The sequence below is a fragment of the Macrobrachium nipponense genome, chromosome 42, assembly GCF_015104395.2.
Source record: "Macrobrachium nipponense isolate FS-2020 chromosome 42, ASM1510439v2, whole genome shotgun sequence".
NCBI lineage: Eukaryota > Metazoa > Arthropoda > Malacostraca > Decapoda > Palaemonidae > Macrobrachium > Macrobrachium nipponense.
Window position 1 is genome coordinate 5,429,127 of NC_061103.1, and position 23,977 is coordinate 5,453,103.

A 23,977-nucleotide genomic window follows, 5' to 3' on the forward strand; every position below is an offset into this window, starting at 1 on the left:
ATGTCCTAAAATAAATCACACATTGCTTTATTGCTTCCCCCTAAACACACAAAAACATTCATTCCTTGTAGCAAATATTTCTGGAAAATCGATGTGAATAATTTACTCAATTTTCCCCCTCAAATAAGACTTCGGTCTCTCATACATGGAAAATCATTAAGGCATATTAATGTGGCAATAGTTCAGGCTACATACTTATTACAATGATGATGATAGCAATGGTATATGAGTAGAGATGTTGATGATTGAAAAAAAAGAAAAAAAAAACTATCTGATTCCACTCACTGAGCCAAAAAGACTCACACCCAACCAGAAATGCAAATGGAAAAAACACACCCACCTTCATGATAATTCCGTAATGTAATACAAGCAGCGGTAAAGAAAGCACTTATGCTGAAATTTACAATTTTTTTTAGATTATTAGATAGATATTATAAGGAGCAAAACCTGGAATCAATGAAATTCGTTGAAATGAACAGTCTCCAAGAACTTAAAAACTTCAGAAATTCACTTTTCCTTGCAAGTCAAGTACAGTATATAGAATACGGAGTATAGAAACATGAACAAAGTTTACCTCAAGTAGAAATCACAAAATGGTAAACCCATCACCGCAGGGGGAGGGGTTTTCCAATACCTAGAAGGAGAACGTACAAACCTAGCCTTGAACGGATGCGGTAATACCATTCGCTGTTAAGGTGGGTGCTTTTTTATACGGCGGTAGTTGGTTTGGTTGGTCTGAGGCTTGCCTAGAGTGTGCTGACCCCGGAGACAGGGCGGACGAATTGTGGAAAGATGAACGTGAATGTGAGGGTGATGATGCCGATGGGGTGACTGGAGTTTGGACTGATGGGGCAGGGGAAGTTTAGTTTTTCTGCTCTAGTAGGAGCTGTTCCATGACGAATCTGACAAGACAGAAAATATAAGTTTTGAAGGTCGGTTTACAAATTACGACAAAAAATTTGGAAAATTGCCAAGTCTATCACAACTAATTTCATATCTTTTCCTATTATCCATACCCTTCCAAACACATTATCTTAACAGAAGGATGAGTATGCCAGAATGTATAGTAAAGAGCTATCTGATATGAAAAACTCTTGAGATATGCTGGTAGACCACTTATGTAGCTTTCAATAGCACACTATTCTCACATTTATGCCCTTACATACTCTTGAATTTTATTAATCTTGGAAAACTTAATTTTATCAATCTTTGAAGATTTCTTTCATAACCATATACTATAGGGTAAGGAAAGTAATCTAAGGGCATGTTATGGAAAGTATAAACCAAGGGCATCTTACTTAATTCTGGTTTTCATATGAATAAAACAAAATCTGACGAGATCATCTCAAGCATAAAATCCAAATTAAAAAGGGGATCACAAAAGGAACTAATCAAAAATATACCAGAAATCTAATTCTTAAATAATAACCTTACTGTGATGATACACATTCCAATGGAAAAAAAAAAAAAAAATTACTTACTTGCATATGGTAACGATAAATATTTTCCGTACTCTCTAAGACACCAGCTGTGAGATCCAGAGTGCGCCCTTTGATCCCAGGTGGAGGGGGTGGAGAAAACCAATTGTAAACAGACCCTACAATTGGTACATGTCGCAGAATGCCTTCTTGCCACAGTCTTTCTTCATTCTCTCTCCTCAGATCTTCAGTTGCAGCTTCAATGCCTGATTAACAAACATGTTTAGTTGTTTGTCTTGAGAGTTCTCTCCATCATCAAGATAGAGATGTTGGATAAGGACACAAAGTAATAAATTCTGGACTAATACCCATCTGTCTTATATTTTTATGCACACCTAATGGTTCCCATCTATAATTAGCAAGACCTAACTTTTTAACTTTGCCTCCTTTCAATTTCATTCTCACTAAGCACAGATCCTTTGGACAAACTTTTTAAGGTCTGGTGATGTGGTTCAGTGGTCTTGTTAAATTCCTCCACATAATAAAAACATTATTATTTCCACACATAGGGGTTTGCCTGAAGTATTTGTTCTTAAATAAAGGCTGAGAACTGAAACAAGGCAAACTCGATGGAGCTGGACAGCAAAGAGGGGTGATCCAAGGGAATGCATGAAGAGTATAAATAAACACAAAGCAATGCAGATGGCAGGATGAGGGGAGAAGGCCTCATCAACTTGAGCACAAAGTTTAAAAGTAGCCAAAATAAAATAAAAAAATTAAAAATAACCAAAATTCATCACCAAATGCAGCTTGTTAACTCAAAAGCATAAATACCTTTTTGAACAATGTCTGTCATCTGATCCAACCGAACTTTGATGAAGTTTCAATGTCCTTCCCAGTGTTGATGACCAAAGACAGAAGTTCAGACAAATCAGTTTCGGCAGTCACCATTCCAAATCTGACACAATTCATTCTGTCACTACCCTCTCGCCGTAAAATAAAATCAACATTTGATTCTGATATCATACTACAAAAAGGTGAGATTTTTGAGCAGGAGCCCAGGTCAAAATATCATGAATTAATCATTAAGGAAGGATAGTAATAACAATACTAATTAGTGCTGCAGTTAATAAATTAATGGAAAGCAAAAAAAGTACCTTCTGTAAAATAAAAGTGAAATTTGGGGTCATGGTAGAATTATAGGTTGAAACAGGGGAAAAAAACCTCATGGAATAAATATCTAAAAGACATAAAATGATGCAACTCAGGAACAACAAGTTAACTTCTTAAAAAAAAACAAAAAAAACTTTAGTACCAACTAGAGTTACATCTTCATTATAAAAGACTCTCCACAAATTCTTTAATAATAATGTTCTGGGACTACACTGAGTGCACACCAGCACCATACAGCATAAATGTGCCACATATCCTTTTTGAAGACAGCATGTGTTCCTACTGCCTTACCTAATGAAAAGGCAGAATCAGATGCCTTTAACTGCTGCACCAAATGGATATTTAATGAATTTATATCTTCTCGAGCAGACTCGGACAATGGTTCTTGAGTTGGGGGGAGTCATCCAGGAGGTCCTGGTATACTAACGAACGCCTCCGAGAGGCCGGCCCAGCCTGGAATGTCCACTAACTGAAGATTAGATGCAGATGCTACAAGCTCTGTGAAGGTTTTCCTCTGCTTGACAGTGGCGTTCAGTATATCCTGCAATGTTAAAGGTGTGAAGTCATTTTATAAAAATACTGCACAATCAGTTAGATTGTTTAGGGGTGATTAAATACTTAAAGACTATGTTTTCTACTAAGATTTTCAACTTAGAAAATGCAACAAATACTTTCGGTAGACAATACACACAAGCTCGTATTAAAGTACTCTTACCAACTGATGATGTAGTGAATGGATGAAAAGGTCAACGTGTGCCATTGTTATATGGTGAGTTTCAGGACCTTCTATGGGGCTCCAACGCAGCACTAACCCAGCTGTTTCCAACTGGACCAGCTCTAGAGGAATAATGCCCACATCTCTTCGGACTACTTGGCCAAGCTGTAAATGAGGATTTTTAAGTGTTAGCCTACATCCTGACTTTAGTAAAAGTTATTAGTATATTTTACGTACATAGTCTACTCTAGAAGTACACTAATCTGGAAAATACACACTAATCTGGAAAAATGATATTGTTAGTATACAATAAAGTTTTGTACATACTTACCCGGCAGATATATACTTAGCTTATGTCTCTGACGTCCCGACAGAATTCAAAACTCACGGCACACGCTACAGGTAGGTCAGGTGATCACCCTCTCCCGCCGCTGCTGGGGTAGCGGGGAATAGGAACCATTCCCGTTTTCAGAACAGATTTTCTCTTACACCTATCTCCTGAGGGGAGGTTGGGTGGGCCATTCATCGTATATATCTGCCGGGTAAGTATGTACAAAACTTTATTGTATACTAACAATATCATTTTTGTACATGCAACTTCCCCGGCAGATATATACTTAGCTGATTGACACCCTTGGTGGCGGGTAAGAGATAGTTACTAAATATAAACAACAATAAAAACAGGGAAACAACATCTGTTGTAGGTCATATATATATAAACTTATTTAAAACCTTGGTTCCTACCTTATTGGGCAGAAGACTTCATGATTACTGTCTATGAGTCTGCTTGCCTCAAGAGTTTCAGTGGGGATGAGATCTGACACTGATAGCTTTTCTGGATCGTGTCAATGGGGGCGAGCCCGCTTACTTGACAGAGCCATGTCTTGGATCATACCAATGGGGGCTGACCCACTTACATGGTAGAGCCTTCACCTTTGTCATATCAACGGGGACTAACCCTCTTACATGACAGAGTCTAGGTCCAAACCACTAACAAGGAGCACAAAAAACCAATCCCGACCACCTGACCACACTACATTTGTTAACACTACGATTTGAAAGGAGCATTCCCAAAACCCCTTCCAATCGACCATAAAACACAACACCAAAAAACGTTTAAAATTACTAACTTAACTAACTATAAAGGATTAGGTTCAGCTCCTTGCCCCAGCAACGAATCCGCAGACACGAACGGTCCGAGAGAGAAGCACTTATCATAAGTGACTCGCATGTCTCTTAAGTGATTTGATGCAAAAACCGAATTGCACCTCCAGTAGGTGGATTCGACAAGAGTCTGTATCGACATATTCCTATGATACGCTAAAGAGGTAGCTACAGCTCTGACCTCATGTGCATTGACTCTTAGAAGCCTTAAATGTTCCTCTTCACAGGAAGCATGCGCTTCTTTGATAATGTCTTTAATAAAAAACGCTTGAACATTCTTAGAAATCATTCTCTTAGGATTTCTTACGGAACACCAAAGGCTATCCACATTTCCACCAAGTAGCTTCTTCCTCTCTAGTAGAACTTGAGGATCCTGACTGGGCACAATGTCCTCTCTAAGTCTCTCCCTACCAAAGAGGACAGTCCCTTAATCTCAAAGTCCTTGGCCATGGTTTAGAAGGATTTTCGTTCTTTGCTAAGAACAGGGGATTAAAGGAGCATACTGCAGAATCTTCCTTAAAGCCCACAGTTCCTTCTAAAGCCTGAAGTTCACTAACTGTCTTAGCAGAGGCTAGTGCAAAGAGAAAGAGAGACTTTCTAGTCAAGTCTCTGAATGAGGAATTTTGAGGAGGCTCGAATTTCTCGGACATTAAATATCTAAGAACCACATCCAGGTTCCAACTAGGTGGTCTTATAGTCTTGGACTTCGAGGTTTCAAAGGACCTAAACAAGTCATGCAGATCCTTGTCCTCCGAGATATTGGAGGCCTCTAGGTCTAAAAACAGATGAGAGGATGCTTTTATATCCGTTTATTGTGGTAACGGCCAGATTGCATTTCTCCCTCAAATAAAGGAGAAAATCGGCTATTTCAGTTACAGAGGTACTGGAAGAGGATACTTTCTGGGACCTGGCCCATCTTCGGAACACCTCCCACTTCGACTGGTACACGCGAAGAGTTGAAGGTCTTCTGGCTCTAGCAATTGCCTTTGCAGCCTTGCGTGAAAACCCCCTCGCTCTGACGAGTCCTTCGACAGTCTGAAGGCAGTCAGACTGAGAGCGGGGAGGTTTTTGTGGTATCTGTCGAAGTGGGGTTGTCTGAGAAGATCCTTCCGCAGTGGAAGGGACCTCAGGAAATCTATCATCCATTCCAGTACCTCTGTGTACCAATCTTGGGCTGGCCAGAATGGGGGCGTGAGGGTCAGTTTGGCTCCCTCCGCCGAGACGAACTTCCTTACCACTTCTCCTATTATCTTGAAAGGAGGAAAAGCGTACCCGTCGATCCCCTTCCAATCCAGAAGGAGATCGTCCACTGCAACTGCCTTTGGATCTGATATCGGAGAGCAGTAGTTCTCCAACCTCGCATTCCAATTCGTTGCGAACAGGTCGATATTGGGTCTCCCCCAGAGGTCCCAAATCTCGTTGCACACTTCTGAATGCAGAGTCCATTCCGTGGAAAGGACCTGATCTCTCCTGCTCAGAAGATCTGCTCTTACGTTCTTTTCCCCCTGGATGAACCTGGTTAGAAGAGTTATTCGCTGTTCCTCGGTCCAAAGAAGAAGCTCCTTTGCTTTCTCGAAAAGGGAGAAGGAGGGAGTCCCTCCCTGTTTCCTTATATAGGCTAGAGCTGTCGTGTTGTCCGAGTTCACTTGCAACACGGCACCCAAGACTTGAGGTTCGAAGTGAACGAGAGCTAGATGGACTGCTGCTAGTTCCTTCTTGTTGATATGCCAGGACACCTGTTCCCCACTCCAGTGCCTGACACTTCTCTCGAGCCTAGAGTCGCTCCCCATCCTTTTTCCGAGGCGTCTGTAAATAACACTAGGCGAGGGCTCGACAACTGAAGGGAGAGCCCTTGATTTAATCTGTTTGGCTCTAACCACCAACTGAGGTCCTCCTTTATGCTCTTTGAGAGCTGAAAGGAGTCCGAAAGCTCTTGGTGCTTCTGATCCCATTTCTCCCTGAGGAAGAATTGTAGGGGTCTTAAGTGTAGCCTCCCTAGAGAAACGAACTGTTCCAACGAGGAAAGGGTCCCCAGAAGACTCATCCATTCCCTCGCGGGAACATTGTTTCTTTCTTAGGAAGGTCGTCATTTCTGTACAACATCTCTCCTGTCGTTCTTTGATGGATACACACGAAAACCCCGAGAATCCATCAGAATCCCCAGATAGACAATGCTTTGCTGGGGATTCATCTGGGACTTCCCGAGGTTTAATAACAGTCCTAGGGACTGAACTAGGTCCAGTGTTAATTTCAAGTCCTCCAGATATCGATCTTTTGATTGGGCCCGGATCAGCCAATCGTCGAGATACAACGAGATTCTTACTCCTTCGATATGTAGCCAATGAGCGACATTCCTCATAAGACCCGTGAACACTTGAGGGGCCGTGGCAAGACCGAAGCATAGGGCTCGAAATTGAAAAACTTTGCCCTGTACCATGAACCTTAGGTACCTCCTGGACGAGGGATGGATAGGCACATGAAAATAGGCATCCTGAAGGTCCAGGGACGCCATCCAATCCCCTGGACGAAGAGCTGCAAGAACGGAGGATGTCGTCTCCATCGTGAACTACGTCTTGACAATGAAGCAATTCAGGGCACTTACGTCCAGGACTGGTCTCCACTCTCCTGAGGCTTTTGGTACAAGAAAAAGACGGTTGTAAAACCCTGGAGATTGCAGGTCTTGAACCCTTTCTATCGCCTCTTTGTCCATCATTTCTTCTACTAGTTGTAGCAGGCCTGGTTTTTTTAAAGAATCTTGGTATCTTGGTGTTAACTCCCTTGGAGTTGTTGTTAAGGGAGGCTTCTCCCTGAAAGGGGAATACGGTATCCTCTCTCGAGGATAGAGAGGGACCATTTGTGCCGCCCCTCTCTGAGCCCAGACTTTCGCAAACTTCAGCAGTCTGGCTCCTACTGTAGTCTGGAGGACTATTTCTCATTGCGGGTTTAGGGAAGGGCTTGCGTTGCTGATCTTCCTCTCTTAACCGGGTCTCTCTACTCCTAAGAGAGGGTCTAGCGTCGTTCTCCCTCGAAAGGGCTGCTGAAAAGCAGGCTTCTCTCTTTTAGCTAAAGGGACTGCCGTTTTCAGTCTTTTCGCCGACTGCGCAAGAAGATCTTGAGTTGCCTTTTCTGATAAAGACTTAGATATGTCTCTCACTGTCTCTTGTGGAAACAGATGACTAGACAGGGGCGAATAAAGCAGGGAGGATCTCTGTAGAGGAGACACCGATTTCGCCAAAAAGAAACTGTAGACAGATCTCTTTTTAAGGACTGCAGATCCAAAGAGAGAAGCCACCTCCGTAGATCCATCCATCAATGGGCCTTTAAGTGTGCGAAATAGACCTTTAAGTAAATGGTCCATTTCGCACATTCCCCATGAAGCCTTTGCCGAAGAAAGAGAGCATCTTCTAGACGAATCCACTAGCGATGAAAAAATCAGCATCAGCTGAAGAAAAGTAACGGCCCAATCCCATTGGCTCTTTCGTGTCATACCAGACACCTGGCTTACCTGCCAACTTCGAAGGAGGGCAGGAAAACACCATCTTGCCCGCTTCTTTCTTAGAGAGGAGCCAGTTCTCCAAGCTTTTGATGGCTTTCTTCATAGAAAGGGTCGGATTCATTTTCACGAACGAAGACGACTTGGAAAGCTTAGTGCTTGAAAGCAGTGATCCCGGCGAAGGAGGATCTGCAGGACGAAGAGAGTCACCGAACTCTTGAAGAAGCAGGGCTGCCAGTCTCTTGTAATCCGAGACGCCCGCATCTATAGGGACTTCCTCCTCAGATACCTCTTCAAAGGTAGCATTAGGAGAAGAATGCCTCTTCGGAGAAGGAGTCCTAGAAGGAGAAGTGCTCTTTTCCTTCGAAAGAAGTTTGGTAGAGGAAGGAAGACCACTACCCGAAGCGATCCTATTGCCTGAAGAAACAGTTTCTACTGGAAGGGGCCTAGCAGAAGAAGAATGCCTGCTTCTTCTCAAAGGCTGCTGCGATGATGGAGGGAAGAGTTCGCATCTTTACAGGAAACTATCAGGAGTAGGGCGAGAATCCCGTAACAGGCTCTTTCCAGGCTCTTGGCGCCTGTGAGGAGAGGCGCTAGCGTCACGTCGGTGGCGTCTATCAGGCGCGTATGGGGTAGAAAAAAAGTCTGCTCTCATCCTGGCTCCTGCCAGGAGAGGGGTTTACTTCCTTTCGAAGACTCTTGCGAGAAGGTAAACTCGGAACTCCTAAGGAGAGCCTAACAGGAGTAGGGCATACGAACCAATCATGCTCTTCTCAGGTTTCCTGCAGTCTGCGTGTGAAGAGGCGCTAGCGTCCCGTCCTGGGCGCCTGGAAGGAGTAAATCGCCTAGTTGGCGAATACCGTCTTACATCACGATGGCGCCTGCTAGGAGAGGCGCTAAAATCTCTCAGAGAACGTCTGGGGGGAGAGATTTCTTCCTCTCTCTCTCTCTCTGCGTCCCCGGGAAAAGCGGAGACTATCCTGTTCCTTAAGATAGCAAGGAGAGGCGCTTCTATCTCTCTGAGAACGCCTATAAGGAGAAGAAAGTTCTTTACTCCTACGTAAGGATCGACTATCCTGGCTCCTGTCAGGAGAGGGGCTTGCGCCCTTTATTCGGGCGTCTAGACGAATGCGGGATCCTACTAGAAGAAGCTCTTCTGGTCGGAGTAGTAGTATCGTTCTCGAAAAGGAGAAGCGTATAGCAACGATCTTGTTGGAGAGTAGCGCCTTCCAGGAGAGAGACGCCTACCAGAGTCCGAACGCCGACTTGACGACCGTCTCTTAAGAGAGCTCTTTACTGGAAGAGAGACGTCCTTCCTGCGAGAAGGCTCCTTAGACAGCGAGCCTACTAACAAGGATAACTGCTCCTGCAGTCCTACCAAAAACTTCTTGGTAGAAGCGCAAATTCCTTCCGGAGAAGAAACAGGAGACTTCATCGCTCTCTTCTTCTGAGCGGGAGAATACTCCGGAAAAGGCTCTGGGCTGGAATCTAATGCGTCTCCTGCAGGCACCTTCCAGGCTCTCTTCAGAGGGCGCGACTTAGACGCGGAGCTCCATCCGCGTCTCGGAGAAGAAGAATCCGAGTCGGAAAAACACTTCCTAAGGACGCTTTGTCTATAGCTGTCCAAGGCAGCCTGGGACGAGTCTACAGGACCTGCCGAAGGGACGCTTGACCGTTGGGAATACTCTACATCCCCCTTGCGGCTTTCAACATTCCTCCTCCCTTGGTCATGGGAGTCTGAAAGAGGTCTAGGCCTAGGAGCAATGTGGAGTCGGTCAGACGCCCCCTCCACTACACTGGGGACACTGTACACTTCACTGCACACTTCACTCTTACCTTCCATTTCTCGTAATTGCCTTTGCAAATTACGGATCGACGCTTCCATTGCAGCTTTCTCCGATTGAGAGGAATCTACGATTTCGCTGCAGGGGGAAGGAGCTGAACCTGCGTTAGCAGTAGGAGAAATTACATTGAAAATAGAAAGATTGTCCTGATCCAAAGAGCAGGACCTACTTGAACTTTTGCAGAAGCTTTCCTAATTCTATCTTTCTCCAACTTATTTACATACTCAGTCAAACTCTTCCATTGCATTTCAGTCAAACTCAAACATTCCTCACATGTGTTACTAACTGAGCATTCATTCCCCCTACATTTAACACAAATAATGTGAGGATCCACCGAAGCTTTCGGCAGTCTCACCTTACATCCTTCTTTCACACAAACTCTAAAACGAGTTTCAGGCACAATAATCAGCCATAATGAAGAATCCTAAGCAAATCCAAAAAACGGTCCAAATCAGCGTATACCAAAGCCAAAGAAAGAATACTTCACCAAAAACAATCCTTAGCAAAGCAAGCAGAATTCCGTGCAGGAGGAACTAACAATGATGTTGCCAGCACCGGCGACAGAGAAAATCTGTTCTGAAAACGGGAATGGTTCCTATTCCCGCCGCTGGGTGGCGGGAGAGGGTGATCACCTGACCTACTTGTAGCGTGTGCCGCGAGTTTTGAATTCTGTCGGGACGTCAGAGACATAAGCTAAGTATATATCTGCCGGGGAAGTTGCATGTACAAAACACCCTTGTACTATCAAAAGAAAAACAAGATACGTTTTCCTCTTTTCTAGCACCACAATCACAGCAGTGTTATTCACTGAATGGTCACAACAATGTTAAATCACTGTAATAACATCATGAGGTTGGTTATATAAGTCATTTCAGATATAACCGTTTCCCCCAAAAGCAATTGACATTCGATGGGCATATAATATTTTCTTGAAACAAAACAAATAAGAAAAACTTGAAATGTGTGTGTCACTTCAAAGGACACCTATTTTTACTGAACTTAGTGATGAATTGGGAGGCCCTATTTGAAATACAATTTACACTTACACTTAATATTAACATGAGATTAAGAATGAGGACTGCAAAAATCTATTCTAGAGCAGAAAAATTATACTGAAAATCTCAGAAGCTTTGAGAATAAAGAAATGCTAAGTGATATTTACCCAAGAATTCAAATTATCATAATATTCTGGATTTTTCCCTCCAGAATTTGTTTCATCCACATACTGGAATACTACCGCTCCGCTGACAGTCTCCAGAAGTTGCTGCAATGGTAAGGAAGTAACATTAGTCATGAGAATTCTTATTACCACAAGTTACTGTAGTCTAACAAGACTAGTGAATTTTATCTACAGACTCTCAAAGCCCCTACCCAAGGGACAGTTCTAAAATGAATAGTGAAAACTGGAGAAAGGTAAAATTAAGGAGTTGAGCAGCCGGTGGGAATGGAAACTAGAGATTGGGAGCTGTGAGGAAAACCAAGGACAATATAAGATCAATGTTTTAACAATAAAATACAATAACTGCATTTAAAGAAAAGCTAAACAAACCTCAATAAATAGTTTTCAATATTCAACATATCAACAATTATGCCACCATTTATAGGTATCATTAATCTATAAATCTTAGAAAGCATGTGCTTTACATTACAGAAAAGCATACTTACTGCTGTGCTAACTGGTTTACTAGCTAAATCTTGGATACTTATAGCAACTCCTCCACCAGGTGGGGTGGGACTCTGAAAATACTAACAGTAAAAAAAAATAAGAAAATTCAATTTGCAAAATTATACAACAAAGTCCCTATATATTATATATAATCAAGTCTTAAAAGCAATTAATGTCAATTATCATAAAGGGTAAAAACTTTCCGCCTTCCCAAGGAAACTTACAAGTAAGCGTATTTTAGGAAGAGTTGCTAGGTGCTGTTGCAGGGCGTGGCTCAATTCGAAAGCATGTTGAAAACGAGCAACCACACCACTCTGACCCAGTACCTGCGAAAAATATTAACAAGAAATTATCATCATGCACTTTAAACACAATACTTGAAGTATCAATTTAAAAGCAAATAACTTGAAGTCGAAAGAATTTTCAAAGATTCTATTAACAGCAGGATGAAATGAAAAGCACAATCTTCTTCTATTTAATAACCTGTAATGTAGACCACAGCGGAAGAGATACAAGACGGACGTGGAGGTTCAAAGCTGTCAGTCCAGCTGCATGAACGGCTGATGCTTCACAAGCCCTGTACAATGTCTGAGTAGATGTTAAGGAATACAAAGTTTACATTAACATAAATAATAGATTCAATATGGGATCCCATCCACACAACTTCAATTCCTTGCAAATCATTACAATGTTTGATATCTAAAGGAATAAAAAGTGTATATTAATTTAACCTAATCTAATCTCAATAAGGGGTCAATGTTTGATTACGTGTTACGCAATACAAAGTGTATATATATGTATTGATCTAACATCTACCAAATTCTGAAAGGGAGGGATCCCATCCAAAAAACTTACAATACTTTCTTGCATATCATCATAATTAAACATAGATATCTTTGGTGTTATCTGCTACAATGAACTAACACTAAGAAATTTCAACTTAAAACTGTAACTGTTGTCATCATCTGACAACAGTTCACCTGCTATTCATGTATGCATCCTGGTCAGCCCTGTACCAGTCAGGTGTTTCAACTCAAGTGGTCTGATTAGCAGACTAATAATAATTCAAAAAAAAAAAAAATAACTTCTACGGAATTACTTTGTAACAGTACCCATAATTCAAAAACTGGGAAAAGCTATGACAACTAGGGTCTAATGATTCAGGACCAAACAGATGGCAACAGCTTTTACATTATAACACAAGCTGTATTTGATAAAAGGATACAACATGATGGAAATTGAAGGAACACCCAATCCATAAACGACAAATGGGAGTGTCATGCTGTCTCCAACTTTGGCAGGCTGAAATGGGAAAAAAGAAAGAAAAGTAAGTTTAAATATGGCAGATGTTTAACTCAAAACCTTACATCAAGGACAGTAATTTCACATAACTGAAAACTAAGGAATAAAAAATATAAAAAATATTTGTTTTACTGATAAAACCATTTCATCATTAAAGCTTAACACCCCTGTCCTTCTTTCTGTATTTCTGAAAAGAGCATAAATACTTCCTGAATGAGATATGATTCCCACTTCTTCCTAAACCTATTCTGTTTCAAACTTAACATCTTGCGTCCATTAATGTCGTCTAAAAATAAAAGCAGATGTTTGAGGATTTCTTCTATAAAATAAGCTCCTAAATGACTCCTGAGAGTAATGAGCTGCTCAAAGCAATCATGCCATCATTGAAGAAAAAAAGGATACCATACCAGATTTGGTGCATTTGGGAGAGTTAAAGCCGCGAGGGCATGTCCTTCAACATGCAACCAAGCTTCGTAAGTATTGCAGAGCTCCTGAATCCTTCCTACATTGTCTACACCGCTGACTGCTCCCCCACCTAAAAATTATGAATCCAGGAACAAATGAATTAAGAAGAGAATTACATCTCTTATTTGTAGTCATAATTTACATATAAATGGTACAAAATAAAAACGGAAAAGTGATCAATGATTTCCAGAGTAACAAAAATAACATTAGTAATAAATTTTTCAAATTAGTATATATGATCTAAGATGACATACCATCAAGTCCCTATCTACACGAGTTTCCTTTGAATCACTGGCACTCAATAAATACAGAATGCTGTATTTAATCAAGTTGTTTTCATTGCCCTACTGGCAAGGGCACCACACTGTGCTTCCATACCCAAATCTGCGCAATTACAAGAGGCACATCTACACAGATCTCACCTGCATTAGCAATCACAAGGAGAGGTTTCTTTTGAGCTGCAACATCTTCCGCCAACATCCGATCGAGGGCAGCTGTGTCCATTGCAACAGGAGACCCAACGATAGTGTTGCATGGCACTACACGCACACATCCTGATCCAAGACCCAACTGGAAATCCACAAAACATTTTGTACACTATGTAAAAGTAATATCTCGAGAATAAAAGATTTCAATAAGTAAATTCATACAAAATTTCTTATCTTGACAAACACATTGGCAATGGGTCTATACCTACGACGAGAAGATAAAACATTATTGTTTTTAAAAAAAATGTCTCACCATTCCAGCTATGTGTTGTGGAAGACCAGGTCGAACAGTGCTACTGGTGTAAATTACTGGTGGGCGAGCATATAAAGCTTCGTATCCTTCGGTGCTATACTTTGGATAACGTGTGTGGAGCAACATTCTGCACACTCGTACAACACCTTCTCGAATGTCTTCATGAATGTACACATTGGAGTCAAAATATCTGAATGGAAGATACAGCAGACTATATATATTTTGAAAGTACATCAAAACACACAATTCCTATATAACTACTACGCACAATATTAAAGGTAACATATTTATTGATTGGTTAAAGCATAAAAATGATAGACTCCTACATGGGGACGACTATCATTATTTTCAAGTTTAAGTGAGACAGCACAAGGTTTGAGAATAACAGGTTTTATGTATTTTAACAAAATATACCTAAAAGTGATTAGGTCATTACAAGGTCCAAAGAACTGTTAAATGTTCCTCTAAAGGTGTTATGGACACCTGTTGAGGAGAGATGAGGACCACGCTGGGAGACATACTATGGGAGTGGAGGTGCAAGGAAGAAGAAAGAGAGGAAGACCAAGAAAGAGATGGAAGGACTGTGTGAGAGGAGATTTACATGAGAAGGGAATTGATGAGGCAGAAGTGCAAGATAGAAATAGATGGAAACGGCTCATCCGAAACGGCGACCCCATATAAAAATGGGAAAAAGCTGGGAAGAAGAAGAAGAAGACCCTCCTATGGAGTATTATACCATCGACGACTGATAATTGCAGGAATCAAAACTCATTCATCACACTTTACCTGAATAATCTTGAAACCCACAAACAGGAATCTGACATGACTCGTGTGGCTAGACGGCGCAAGTGCTGTGGGTCCAATGTAGTGACAAGGGCAGCTAAGAGGTGTGACACAACGGCTACACGACCGTTCAGATCCAAAGGACCCAATCCGTAGGTGATATCTGTTCTTCATCATCATAGGTTTAGCAGATCCTTTGAAAATAAAGATAAAAATGATATTGTTATTTTACCAATGGAAAAGTTTTGTACATATTTACCTGGCAGATATATACTTAGCTTACGTCTCTGACGTCACGACAGAATTCAAAACTCGCGGCAAACGCGACAGGTAGGTCAGGTGATCCACCTTTACCCGCCCCCGGTGGGTGGCGGGTTTGTAAGAACCAATGCCCCTGTCTTGTCAGATTTTTTCTCTTCCACCTGTCTCCTGAGGGAGGCTGGGCGGGCCATCAATCGTATATATCTGCCAGGTAAGTATGTACAAAACTTTATTGTAAAATAACAATATCATTTTTGTACATGAACTTTCCTGTCAGATATACTTAGTGATTGACACCCTTGGTGGAGGGTAAGAGACAGAAATTTAACAAAGAAAAGGTAAAACAACACCTGTTGTAGGGTATAAAAAACCTTGGTTCTTACCTGTTGAGGCTGAAGACTTCATAGGTACTGTTTATTAGTCTGCATAGCCAGAAGAGCTACAGCGAGGGCGTGACCTACAGCTGAAAAGACTCTTTGGGTCTACTAAAGGGATTTGATATCCGCTTACTTAGTAGAATCCAAGTCGGATCATGTCAACGGGGGTTCGCCCTCTTATATGACAGAACCTGTCCACTACCATTGCAGGGAGCTTCAAACCAAATCTGATCACCTAACAAAACTAAAGTTGTTAGCACTACGAACAGAAAAAAAGATGCCTGCCTGCATCCTTTTTCATACAACCATATAAACACAATACCAAAGGGAAAAACTACAAAGGATATGTTCCAGCTCCCTGCCCCAGCACCGAATCCGCCGATACGTACGGGCCTAATGCGAAGCACTCGTCATACGTAATCCTGACGTCTTTAAGGTAGTGGTTGGCAAATACTGAATTGCATCTCCAGAATGTAGTTTTCATCAAATTCTGAAGAGACATATTCTTATTGAAGGCCAAGGAAGTGGCAATGGCTCTCACCTCGTGAGCCTTGACTTTCAGGAGCTTGAAAGAAAAAAAAAAAGAGTAGTTCTTTTCATTACAAGACCATATGTTGTCCTCTTCTTTCACCTAGACTTCTAATGAAGAAAGACAGTGCATTTTTAAAACAACTGGGTATCTCCACTGGGGTCCTTTACAGAGCACCATAGTCTGTCCTCAATGCCCTTAAGGGTCTTCTTCTTCTGAAGGTAGTATTTTAAACTCCTAACAGGGCAAAGAGTCTTTCGGGTTCTTCCCTACAAGGGCAGATAATCCACGAACCTCAAAGCTCCTTGGCCAAGGATTTGAGGGGTTCTCATTCTTTGCTAAAAACGAAGGAAGGAAGGAACAAATCACGGAATCTCCTTTGAAACCTACCCTCTTTCTAGGGCATGAAGCTCACTAACCCTTTTAGCAGATGCCAAAGCCCATGAGAAACAGAGCCTTCCTCGTAAGATCTTTGAACGAGGCTAACTGGGGTGGCTCGAACCTCGAGGACCTCAGGAAACGAAGAACCACATCCAGATTCCAACTTGGAACTTCAGTTGAAGCTTTCTTGGAAGTTTCAAAAGATCTTAATAGATCATGCAGATCTTAGTTATCCGAAAGATCTAAGTTCCTATGTCTGAACACTGCAGCCAGCATGCTCGATAGCCTTGATGGTAGAGACTGCCAAACCGCATTTTTCTCTGAGGAAAACAAGGAAGTCTGCGATCTGAGTCACAGAGGTACTGGAAGAGGAAAAACTTCTGGTTCCTGCACCACCGGCGAAAAAAAAAAAACGTCCCACTTCGACTGGTAGACTTTAAGGGTCGAGGCCTTCTAGCTGAGACGATAGCCTTAGCAACCTTTGTCAAAAACCCCTTCGCTCTGACAAGACTTTTGACAGTCGAAAGCCAGTCAGATTGAGAGCGAGAGGTTTTGTGATACCTGTCGAAGTGGGGTTGTCTGAGCAAATCTACTCTTTGTTGGAAAGTTGCTCTTGGGGAAAGTTCCCACCAACCATTCCAGTACCTCAAGTGAAAACCCAAACTTTGGGCGGGCCAGAACGGAGCCTACCAGAGTTACAATTCTTGTCATCTCTGAGATCGCAAATTTCTTGAGGTTTGTCCCAGTACCTTGAAGGGGGGAAAGGCGTAGCATCTAGTCCTGTCCAGTCTAGGAGAAACGCATCCACTGTCACTCCCCCTGGGTCTGAGATCGGGGTGGGAGCAGTAAAGTTCTATCCCTTGCGTTCCTTGCTGTTGCGAAAAGGTCGATGTGAGGTCTGCCCCATCTTCTCCACAGGGTCCTTGGCATACCTCTGAATGGAGGGTCCACTCCTGAAGGCAGGAGTTGATTCTTCCTGCTCAAGAGGTCGGCCCTGACGTTCCTTTCTCTCCCTGTACGAATCTGGTGAGGAGACTGATCTTCTTGCCTGAGACCACAGCAGAAGATCCTTTGCTGTTTCGTACAGGGAGAAGGAGTGCGTCCCCCCTGCTTTTTGATGTACGCCAAGGCTGTGGTGTTGTCTGAGTTACCTGAACTATAGCATTTCGGATGTGGGGCTCGAAGGCTTTTAATGCCATCCAAACTGCCATCAACTCTTTCTTGTTGATGTGCCAGGACACCTGTTCCCCTTCCAGGTGCCTGACACTTCTCTTGTCCCGAGCGTCGCTCCCCAACCTGCTTCTGACGCGTCGGAAAACAACACATGGTTGGGGTTCTGCATGTGCAGACATATTCCATCCACAAATCGGAGTGGGTCCGCCACCACGAAGGTCCTCTTGATTCCCCTTGAGATCTTGAAGGAGAACTCCCAGATCTTGGGAGAGATGCCTCCAGTTCTGGTGAAGGAAGAACTGTAGAGGCCTGAGATGCAGCTTTCCTAGAGAAACGAATTGCTCCAGCAAGGAGAGTGTCCCCAGCAGACTCATCCACTCCCTCGCTGTGCATGCATCTTTCTCTAGGAAGGTCGTTAGTTTCTCGTGGCAACGAGCTATTTTTCCCTCTCTGGCGACGGATACACCCGAAAAGCCAGAGAAAACTATCCGAATCCCCAGATAAATCCGCTCTGACTGGGATTAATTGAGGACTTCTGGAAGTTCACCAGAAGCCCCAAAGAACTTGCCTAGGTAAGGGTCTTTTGTAGGTCCTCCAGACATCTTTCTTGTGACTGCTCGGATTAGCCAGTCGTCGAGGTAGAGTGACACCCTCACTCCCTCCAAATGCAGCCACTGCGCCACGTTTTTCATTAACCCCGTGAAAACTTGGGGTGCAGTCGACAGGCCGAAGCACAAGGCCTCGAATTGGAAGATCCTTCCTCCCATCATGAATCTCAGAAATTTCCGTGAAGAAGGATAATAGGCACATGAAGTAGCATCCTGAAGATCTAGGGACACCATCCAGTCCCTGGACGAAGAGCCGCCAACACTGAGGAAGTCGTCTCCATGGCGAACTTCCTCTTTTCCACAAAGACGTTCAGGGGGCGCTTACATCCAAACTGGTCTCCATCCTCCTGAGTTCTTCGGAACTAGGAACAGTCTGTTGTAAAAACCCGCAGAACGGGGATCTTTCACTAGTTCTATAGCCTCCTTCTCTAGCATCAGATCTACTGCTAGAGAAAGGGCTTGATTCATGATGGGGTCCTTGTACCTGGCCACCAACTCCCTCGGAGTCGTCGTCAATGGTGGCCTTGATGAGAAGGGAATGAGGTATCCTCTGCTGACAATCGAGAGGGACCAATTGTCTGCCCCTTTGTGGGCCCAGACGTCGGCAAATTTCAGTAGTCTGGCACCCACTGATGTCTGGAGTCCTTGAACGCTATTTCTTTCCTTCCTCTTGACTGACCTAGAGAAGGTTTTACCTCTCTTAAAGGGTCTAGTTCCTCTAACTGAAGAAACTCTGGCAGGGGGGCCTCCTCGAAAGGGCTCCTGCCTCAGTGGAGTCTCTTTCTTGGTCTTGGGTTGGAAAACAGAACGAGGCTTCCTGGCCGACTGGGCTAACATGTCCTGAGTAGCCTTGGCTGAGAGGGCACTCGAGACATCCTGTATGATCTTCTTGGGGAAGAGAAGAGGTGAGAGTTGAGCATAAAGAAGGCAGGCTCTTTGTGCATGAGATACTGCCTTCGTCAGAAACGAACAGTATACTGACCTCTTCTTTATCACTCCAGCTCCGAAAAAGGAAGAGACTTCACTCGAGCCATCTCTCACTGCTTTATCCATGCAAGTGAGGACTCTGTTAAGATCCTCAGGAGAAAGGGAATCCGGGGTCTGAGTCTTCTTGGCCAGAACTCCTAAAGACCAATCAAGGAAGTTAAAAACTTCCAGGACTCGGAACATTCCCTTCAGCAGGTGGTCAAGCTCGTTCATCCCCCACGTAGTCTTGGCAGACAGGAGGGCGGATCGACGAGCGGAATCCACCAGCGAAGAGAAGTCCGAGTCCGCAGATGAAGAGAGCGAAGGGCCAGCCGGGTTCCCCCGATTCTTACCAGAAACCTAGTCTGCCAGTCAGCTTAGACGGGAGGGAAGAAAAACACTGTCTTCCTTTCTCTCCTTAGCAAGGAGCCATTCCCCAAAACCTCTTAGAGCCTTTTTCATAGAAATGGTAGGCTTCATCCTTACACAAGATGAAACCTTCGAAGTCTTCGAGGTGGAGAATAAAGAGAAATGACAATTTGACCAAAATTGCATTTTTCCTAACTATACAAACCTGAGGTCCTTTTACAATAGGAAGGTACTAGCGGCAGCTGGATAGGTCGTAAGCTTTCGAACAAGGGGTTCGGTAGTTAACTGCTTGTCCGGACAGGCGCGCTGCGCGCGACTGGGAGGTAAACAAATCACTTTGCTTTTGGCCCAAGCAAAAACTGCAGAGTGAGGGGTGGCATGAGGTGGGACTATGTGTAAAAGGACCTCAGGTTTGTATAGTTAGGAAAAATGCAATTTTGGACAAATTGTCATTTGTTTCCGACACGGCATACAAACCTCGGTCCTTTTACAATAGGAAGACTCACTTCTTGGTGGGAGGAATCTGAGTCTTTTGTGAACAGACTGGTGTTCGCCCAACCTTGGAATGCCTCCCTGGTCGTAAGAGCGAGGGAGGGATCCAAGCCTCTGTCCGATTGATCGGGGTGTGCACCGCAGGATCAATGGTCAGACCTCTGGACCAAGTACTAAGAGAGAGGCAAGCGTATCTCTTCGTACCAGCAAACAAGAACAAGTTCCTATTGCAAGAGGCAACATAAAGTTATGGTTTGTCTCTTGTTGGCATCCACTTCCCCCCCCTGTAGGAGGAAGTGGTGGATATTCGCTCCCATCCCTAGTGAAAGGGATAGGATGGGGCTCTGTCAGTAGCTCACGGCATCTCGTCCTTATCCAGCAAGGTGATGGGACCGTATCCCCTCTACCCACAGGTAGAGGGGGAGAAAAAGAATAGGAAGAGAAGCCAGTCACTCTCTCATTCACTTATCTATTCTTACAGTCACACCAGGACTCGATGCTGTTCAGCCTGCTAGGGTCTGGGTTAGCTACACGTGTTGAGCAGCCACCACGGGTCCCAAGGAAAACGATCCAAGGACCTGTGGGCAATATCCAAAAGGTAGAAGGAGGTGCCAGTGGTCTGGTTGTACCAGACCCCTGCCTTCAGTACCTGCGCCACGGAGAAGTTCTTGTGTAACTCGAGGGAGTGTACTTCTAGGTCATCTTGGTGCTGACGAAGAGTCTTCAACACTCATGCCTGCCGGGATGTCGAGTTTCTTCAGAAACGCGCGAAGCAGCATCTCCTTCGCATCGAAGGCGGTGAAGTCCATTAGGGAGGGGATTGTGAAGGACTCTAACCGATCGTTAGGAACCGAAGGGTTTAGTCTCGCTACGAATTCGGTACGAAAATCGAGCGTCACGAATCCCCATCCCTGGATGCTTGACTTCGCAGGAAAAGTCATGCAATTACCTCAGAGGAAAAGAAGGGAATGGTCCGTATGACCTATCCCTCTTCTCGACTTCGGTGATGTCCTGTACCCATAACTGGTCTATCCGTCTGCAGCGAAGTTGTTCTTCTCGGTAGTGGATAGGACACGACACTCAATGGTGGGTGTCGATGGTATGGGTACTGTGACAAGCCGTTTAGGACGAAGAAAAGACTGTTATGGAACAACCGAACTAAGTCCACAGCGAAGTTCGTAAACAGACTTGGGCGCTCTGACAGCTGCCGACTGACTGCGTTCGGTAGGAGGCAAGTTGTCCAAGCACCCGAGCAAGTCACGTGACCTTCGCCTTAAAAGGGTTATGCCAAGAGACTAAACAAATAATTTGTTCGTCACCGATGCCGAAGCAAGGTGATGGGGAATCTCTTAAGGCATGTGCCCAACAGGCGAAAGTCAATTGCCTTCTAGAGACCGAGGGTCCCTGATGGCAAGATATCTCATAGTATAGTTGATTCTCGGCTAAGGAGAAACAACACTATGTGTCGTTGAAGACGAAGGTGTACAGAAAATGCAACCTACGTCTTCACAGCTGAACCGAGAGAAGGATTCTCAAAGATTCTGAACCTGTGCTACAAAAGACTGAGAACGCTAACCGCTATTCATTGCTGTCCGTGAGATCGTAGTTGCAATAACAGCGAGCGCTTTTCAGTAATGAAGACAGGAAATACTGCCTGAAGAACTGCTTCTCATGGGCTGAACATTTGGAAGTAGAGCTGTCAGGTCGGAGAGTAGGCGATGTCTTCTGACATATCTGTTAATTCGGGGGCGAGCAATGAATAATTGCACACCTACGAATACGAGATATTTTGAAGACAAACTCAGATGTCTGCTAAAATCATTCGCATTATCGCGGTGCCATGCAGCGGGTGACTAGTACAGACTTCTGTTTACCGTGCGGTAAACAGAAGATGAAAGAGTCCAAAGAGATATATCTGTTGAAATTCTCGCAATGTTGAAAGGCGATGAAACTCGAGCGTCACAGCAGTAGATGGTCCTTCATTATTGCGAGAATCCCCGTTAATCAGAGACCTAAGTCATGATTGTTGGGCAGAGATACGGTTCGGTAGTCAATCAACCAGGGGAGAGAGAGACGTAACCGACCGTGCATCTCCGACCTAGCTGATACTGAGCCGCTATCAGGCAGTTCAATACGCAGTTAGCTCTCGGTGACTCGTCATCCTGAGTTGCCAGGTAATCCATTATTCCACGAAGGAATGCGTTCGGCTAGAACCATCGAGCATAAAGAATACGCTCGAGCAATTATATTTAACCAAAACGGATTTCGGTAAATACAAAAGCTGATTGGTGTTGTCATGACAATACCAAGTATCTAAAATCGAAACTGATAACTGCTGGGAGGTTGCAGGCAACCCGAGTTGCAGTTCAATTAGATACAATTCGTCTCGGTCACAAAACCGTAGAGTTAACTACGGTATGCGCCTACCCCCCGGACAATTCAACTGTTAAAAGAATCATGTCGCTAAAGTAATATACGAGTATATTTGTAGGTTCTGTACACGGCCTCCATCCTAAAATTCTTTTCCTCTCGAGGAATGAGAATAAGGATTGGAGATCGACCGCCTTCGTTCTCTAGTCAAGAGAGTGAAGGAGAAGTCTTTCCCAAAGGAAAGCTTCAATGGTGAACAGAATACCGAAGACGATAGCTCAAGCCAAACTGGAAGTTCCCGTCCGTTCTTCTCTATTCCAGGTTAATCGCCTACTGTGAGATACTCTTCTTTCAGCAGACAGTCTTCTTCCAAAATGCTAGAAATTACAGGAATTCGAGCATAAGCGAGGTTCCCGATTATCGTGTAACAATTATCGGGGATTCTCGCTCACTTTGGACCGTGGTCTCGCCTAAGTGTTTGGAGATCGTAAAAAACTTGAACACGTCTGAGTGCGCTAGAAATTCCGTAGAATTCTAAGCATCTGCGAAACCCCCCACCGAATTCGTCAAACGATATCGGCTGGTGATCCTCCCGATTCCCGTAGAAATCGAGAAAGGGGCAGGATCCCTCCTCAACGACCGGGGCTTACGTCAGGTAGGACCCGAAGGTCCCCCCGGTAGCGCAGCCCTAACGTGGGATCTTACAGAGAAAGCTCTGTAGGATCCCTCCCCTTTCCCTCGTAGCCGTAAGGAGAGAGGGAATGGGGAGGAATTTGGATACTGGCTCGACTTCCCAGCGGAACTAGCAGTTGGGAAGAAAGGAGCAGCCATCGCCTTACGGCGATGGCCTCTCAGAGCCTGGGAAAACGTATCGTCAGGAGAAAAAGTTTTCCCCGAGGAGGGTTACGAACTCATACTGTAGTAAGGGTCTGCCGCCACTGTGAACGTCGTGGGTTGGGGGGGCCTGATCGACACCTGACAGGAGAGACCGATTACCGTCCTCCGATCCATTCCAGTCCTCGTCGAGGTCGAAACCTCAGGAGGACCGAAGATTGGGGTATTCAAATACGGTGTCCGAAGACACGTAGAAACGCCTCTGTCGCAGTAGAGGAGGTGAAGTAGCTTGTTCGACCGGCCAGAACTGAGATAGCCTTCTTGTCCGGAGACGAGAGACTACCTGGTTCAACACAGTCGGCAAGCTCCGATCGCGGCAGACCCACCGTCGATTTTGGGTTCCCTCTCGGGCCCCAAAAACCACTCGAGCCGAGAGTGGCTCTGCTGTGGGGAGCGGCGATCCTTCCCCGAGGTCGTTGTGCTGACGAATCAGCGCCATAACCTCGGCAAAAGTTCCTCTGGATCTCGGAAGTCACAGCATCTTGCAGTGGGACCGTTAAGCCCTTCGAACAAGAGCATATTCCGAGAACCTTCCTCCTAAGAAGGGGGAACAGCGACAGCCCTCTCGGCTTTCTCCATCCACTTGCGCATAACGTCCTGGCCGGTCCAAGAACCGTGCCTGGCACGTAGGGCGTCGTGGTGGGATCATTGAGGGGCGCACCCCTCACGATCACTCCTCAATACCCCCCTCGATCCTCCCGGTGTAACCCGAGGAGGTTGAAGGTACGGGAGAGGCAGACCGACGCCCCTCCCTCCTCGCTTCGCAGAAAACCAGCAGGCTTGGAGGGCTGCA

The 23,977-nt window shown here is 44.4% G+C and overlaps 1 protein-coding gene and 1 pseudogene across 4 annotated transcripts in view; one reads left to right on the plus strand and one right to left on the minus strand.

Annotated features, from left to right (window-relative positions):
- Positions 1-23,977, plus strand: part of LOC135212946 (pyridoxal-dependent decarboxylase domain-containing protein 1-like) — a 286,832-nt gene that overhangs the window by 207,880 nt on the left and 54,975 nt on the right. The window lies entirely within an intron of this gene.
- On the minus strand, positions 656-19,293 carry LOC135213467 (pyridoxal-dependent decarboxylase domain-containing protein 1-like; annotated as a pseudogene).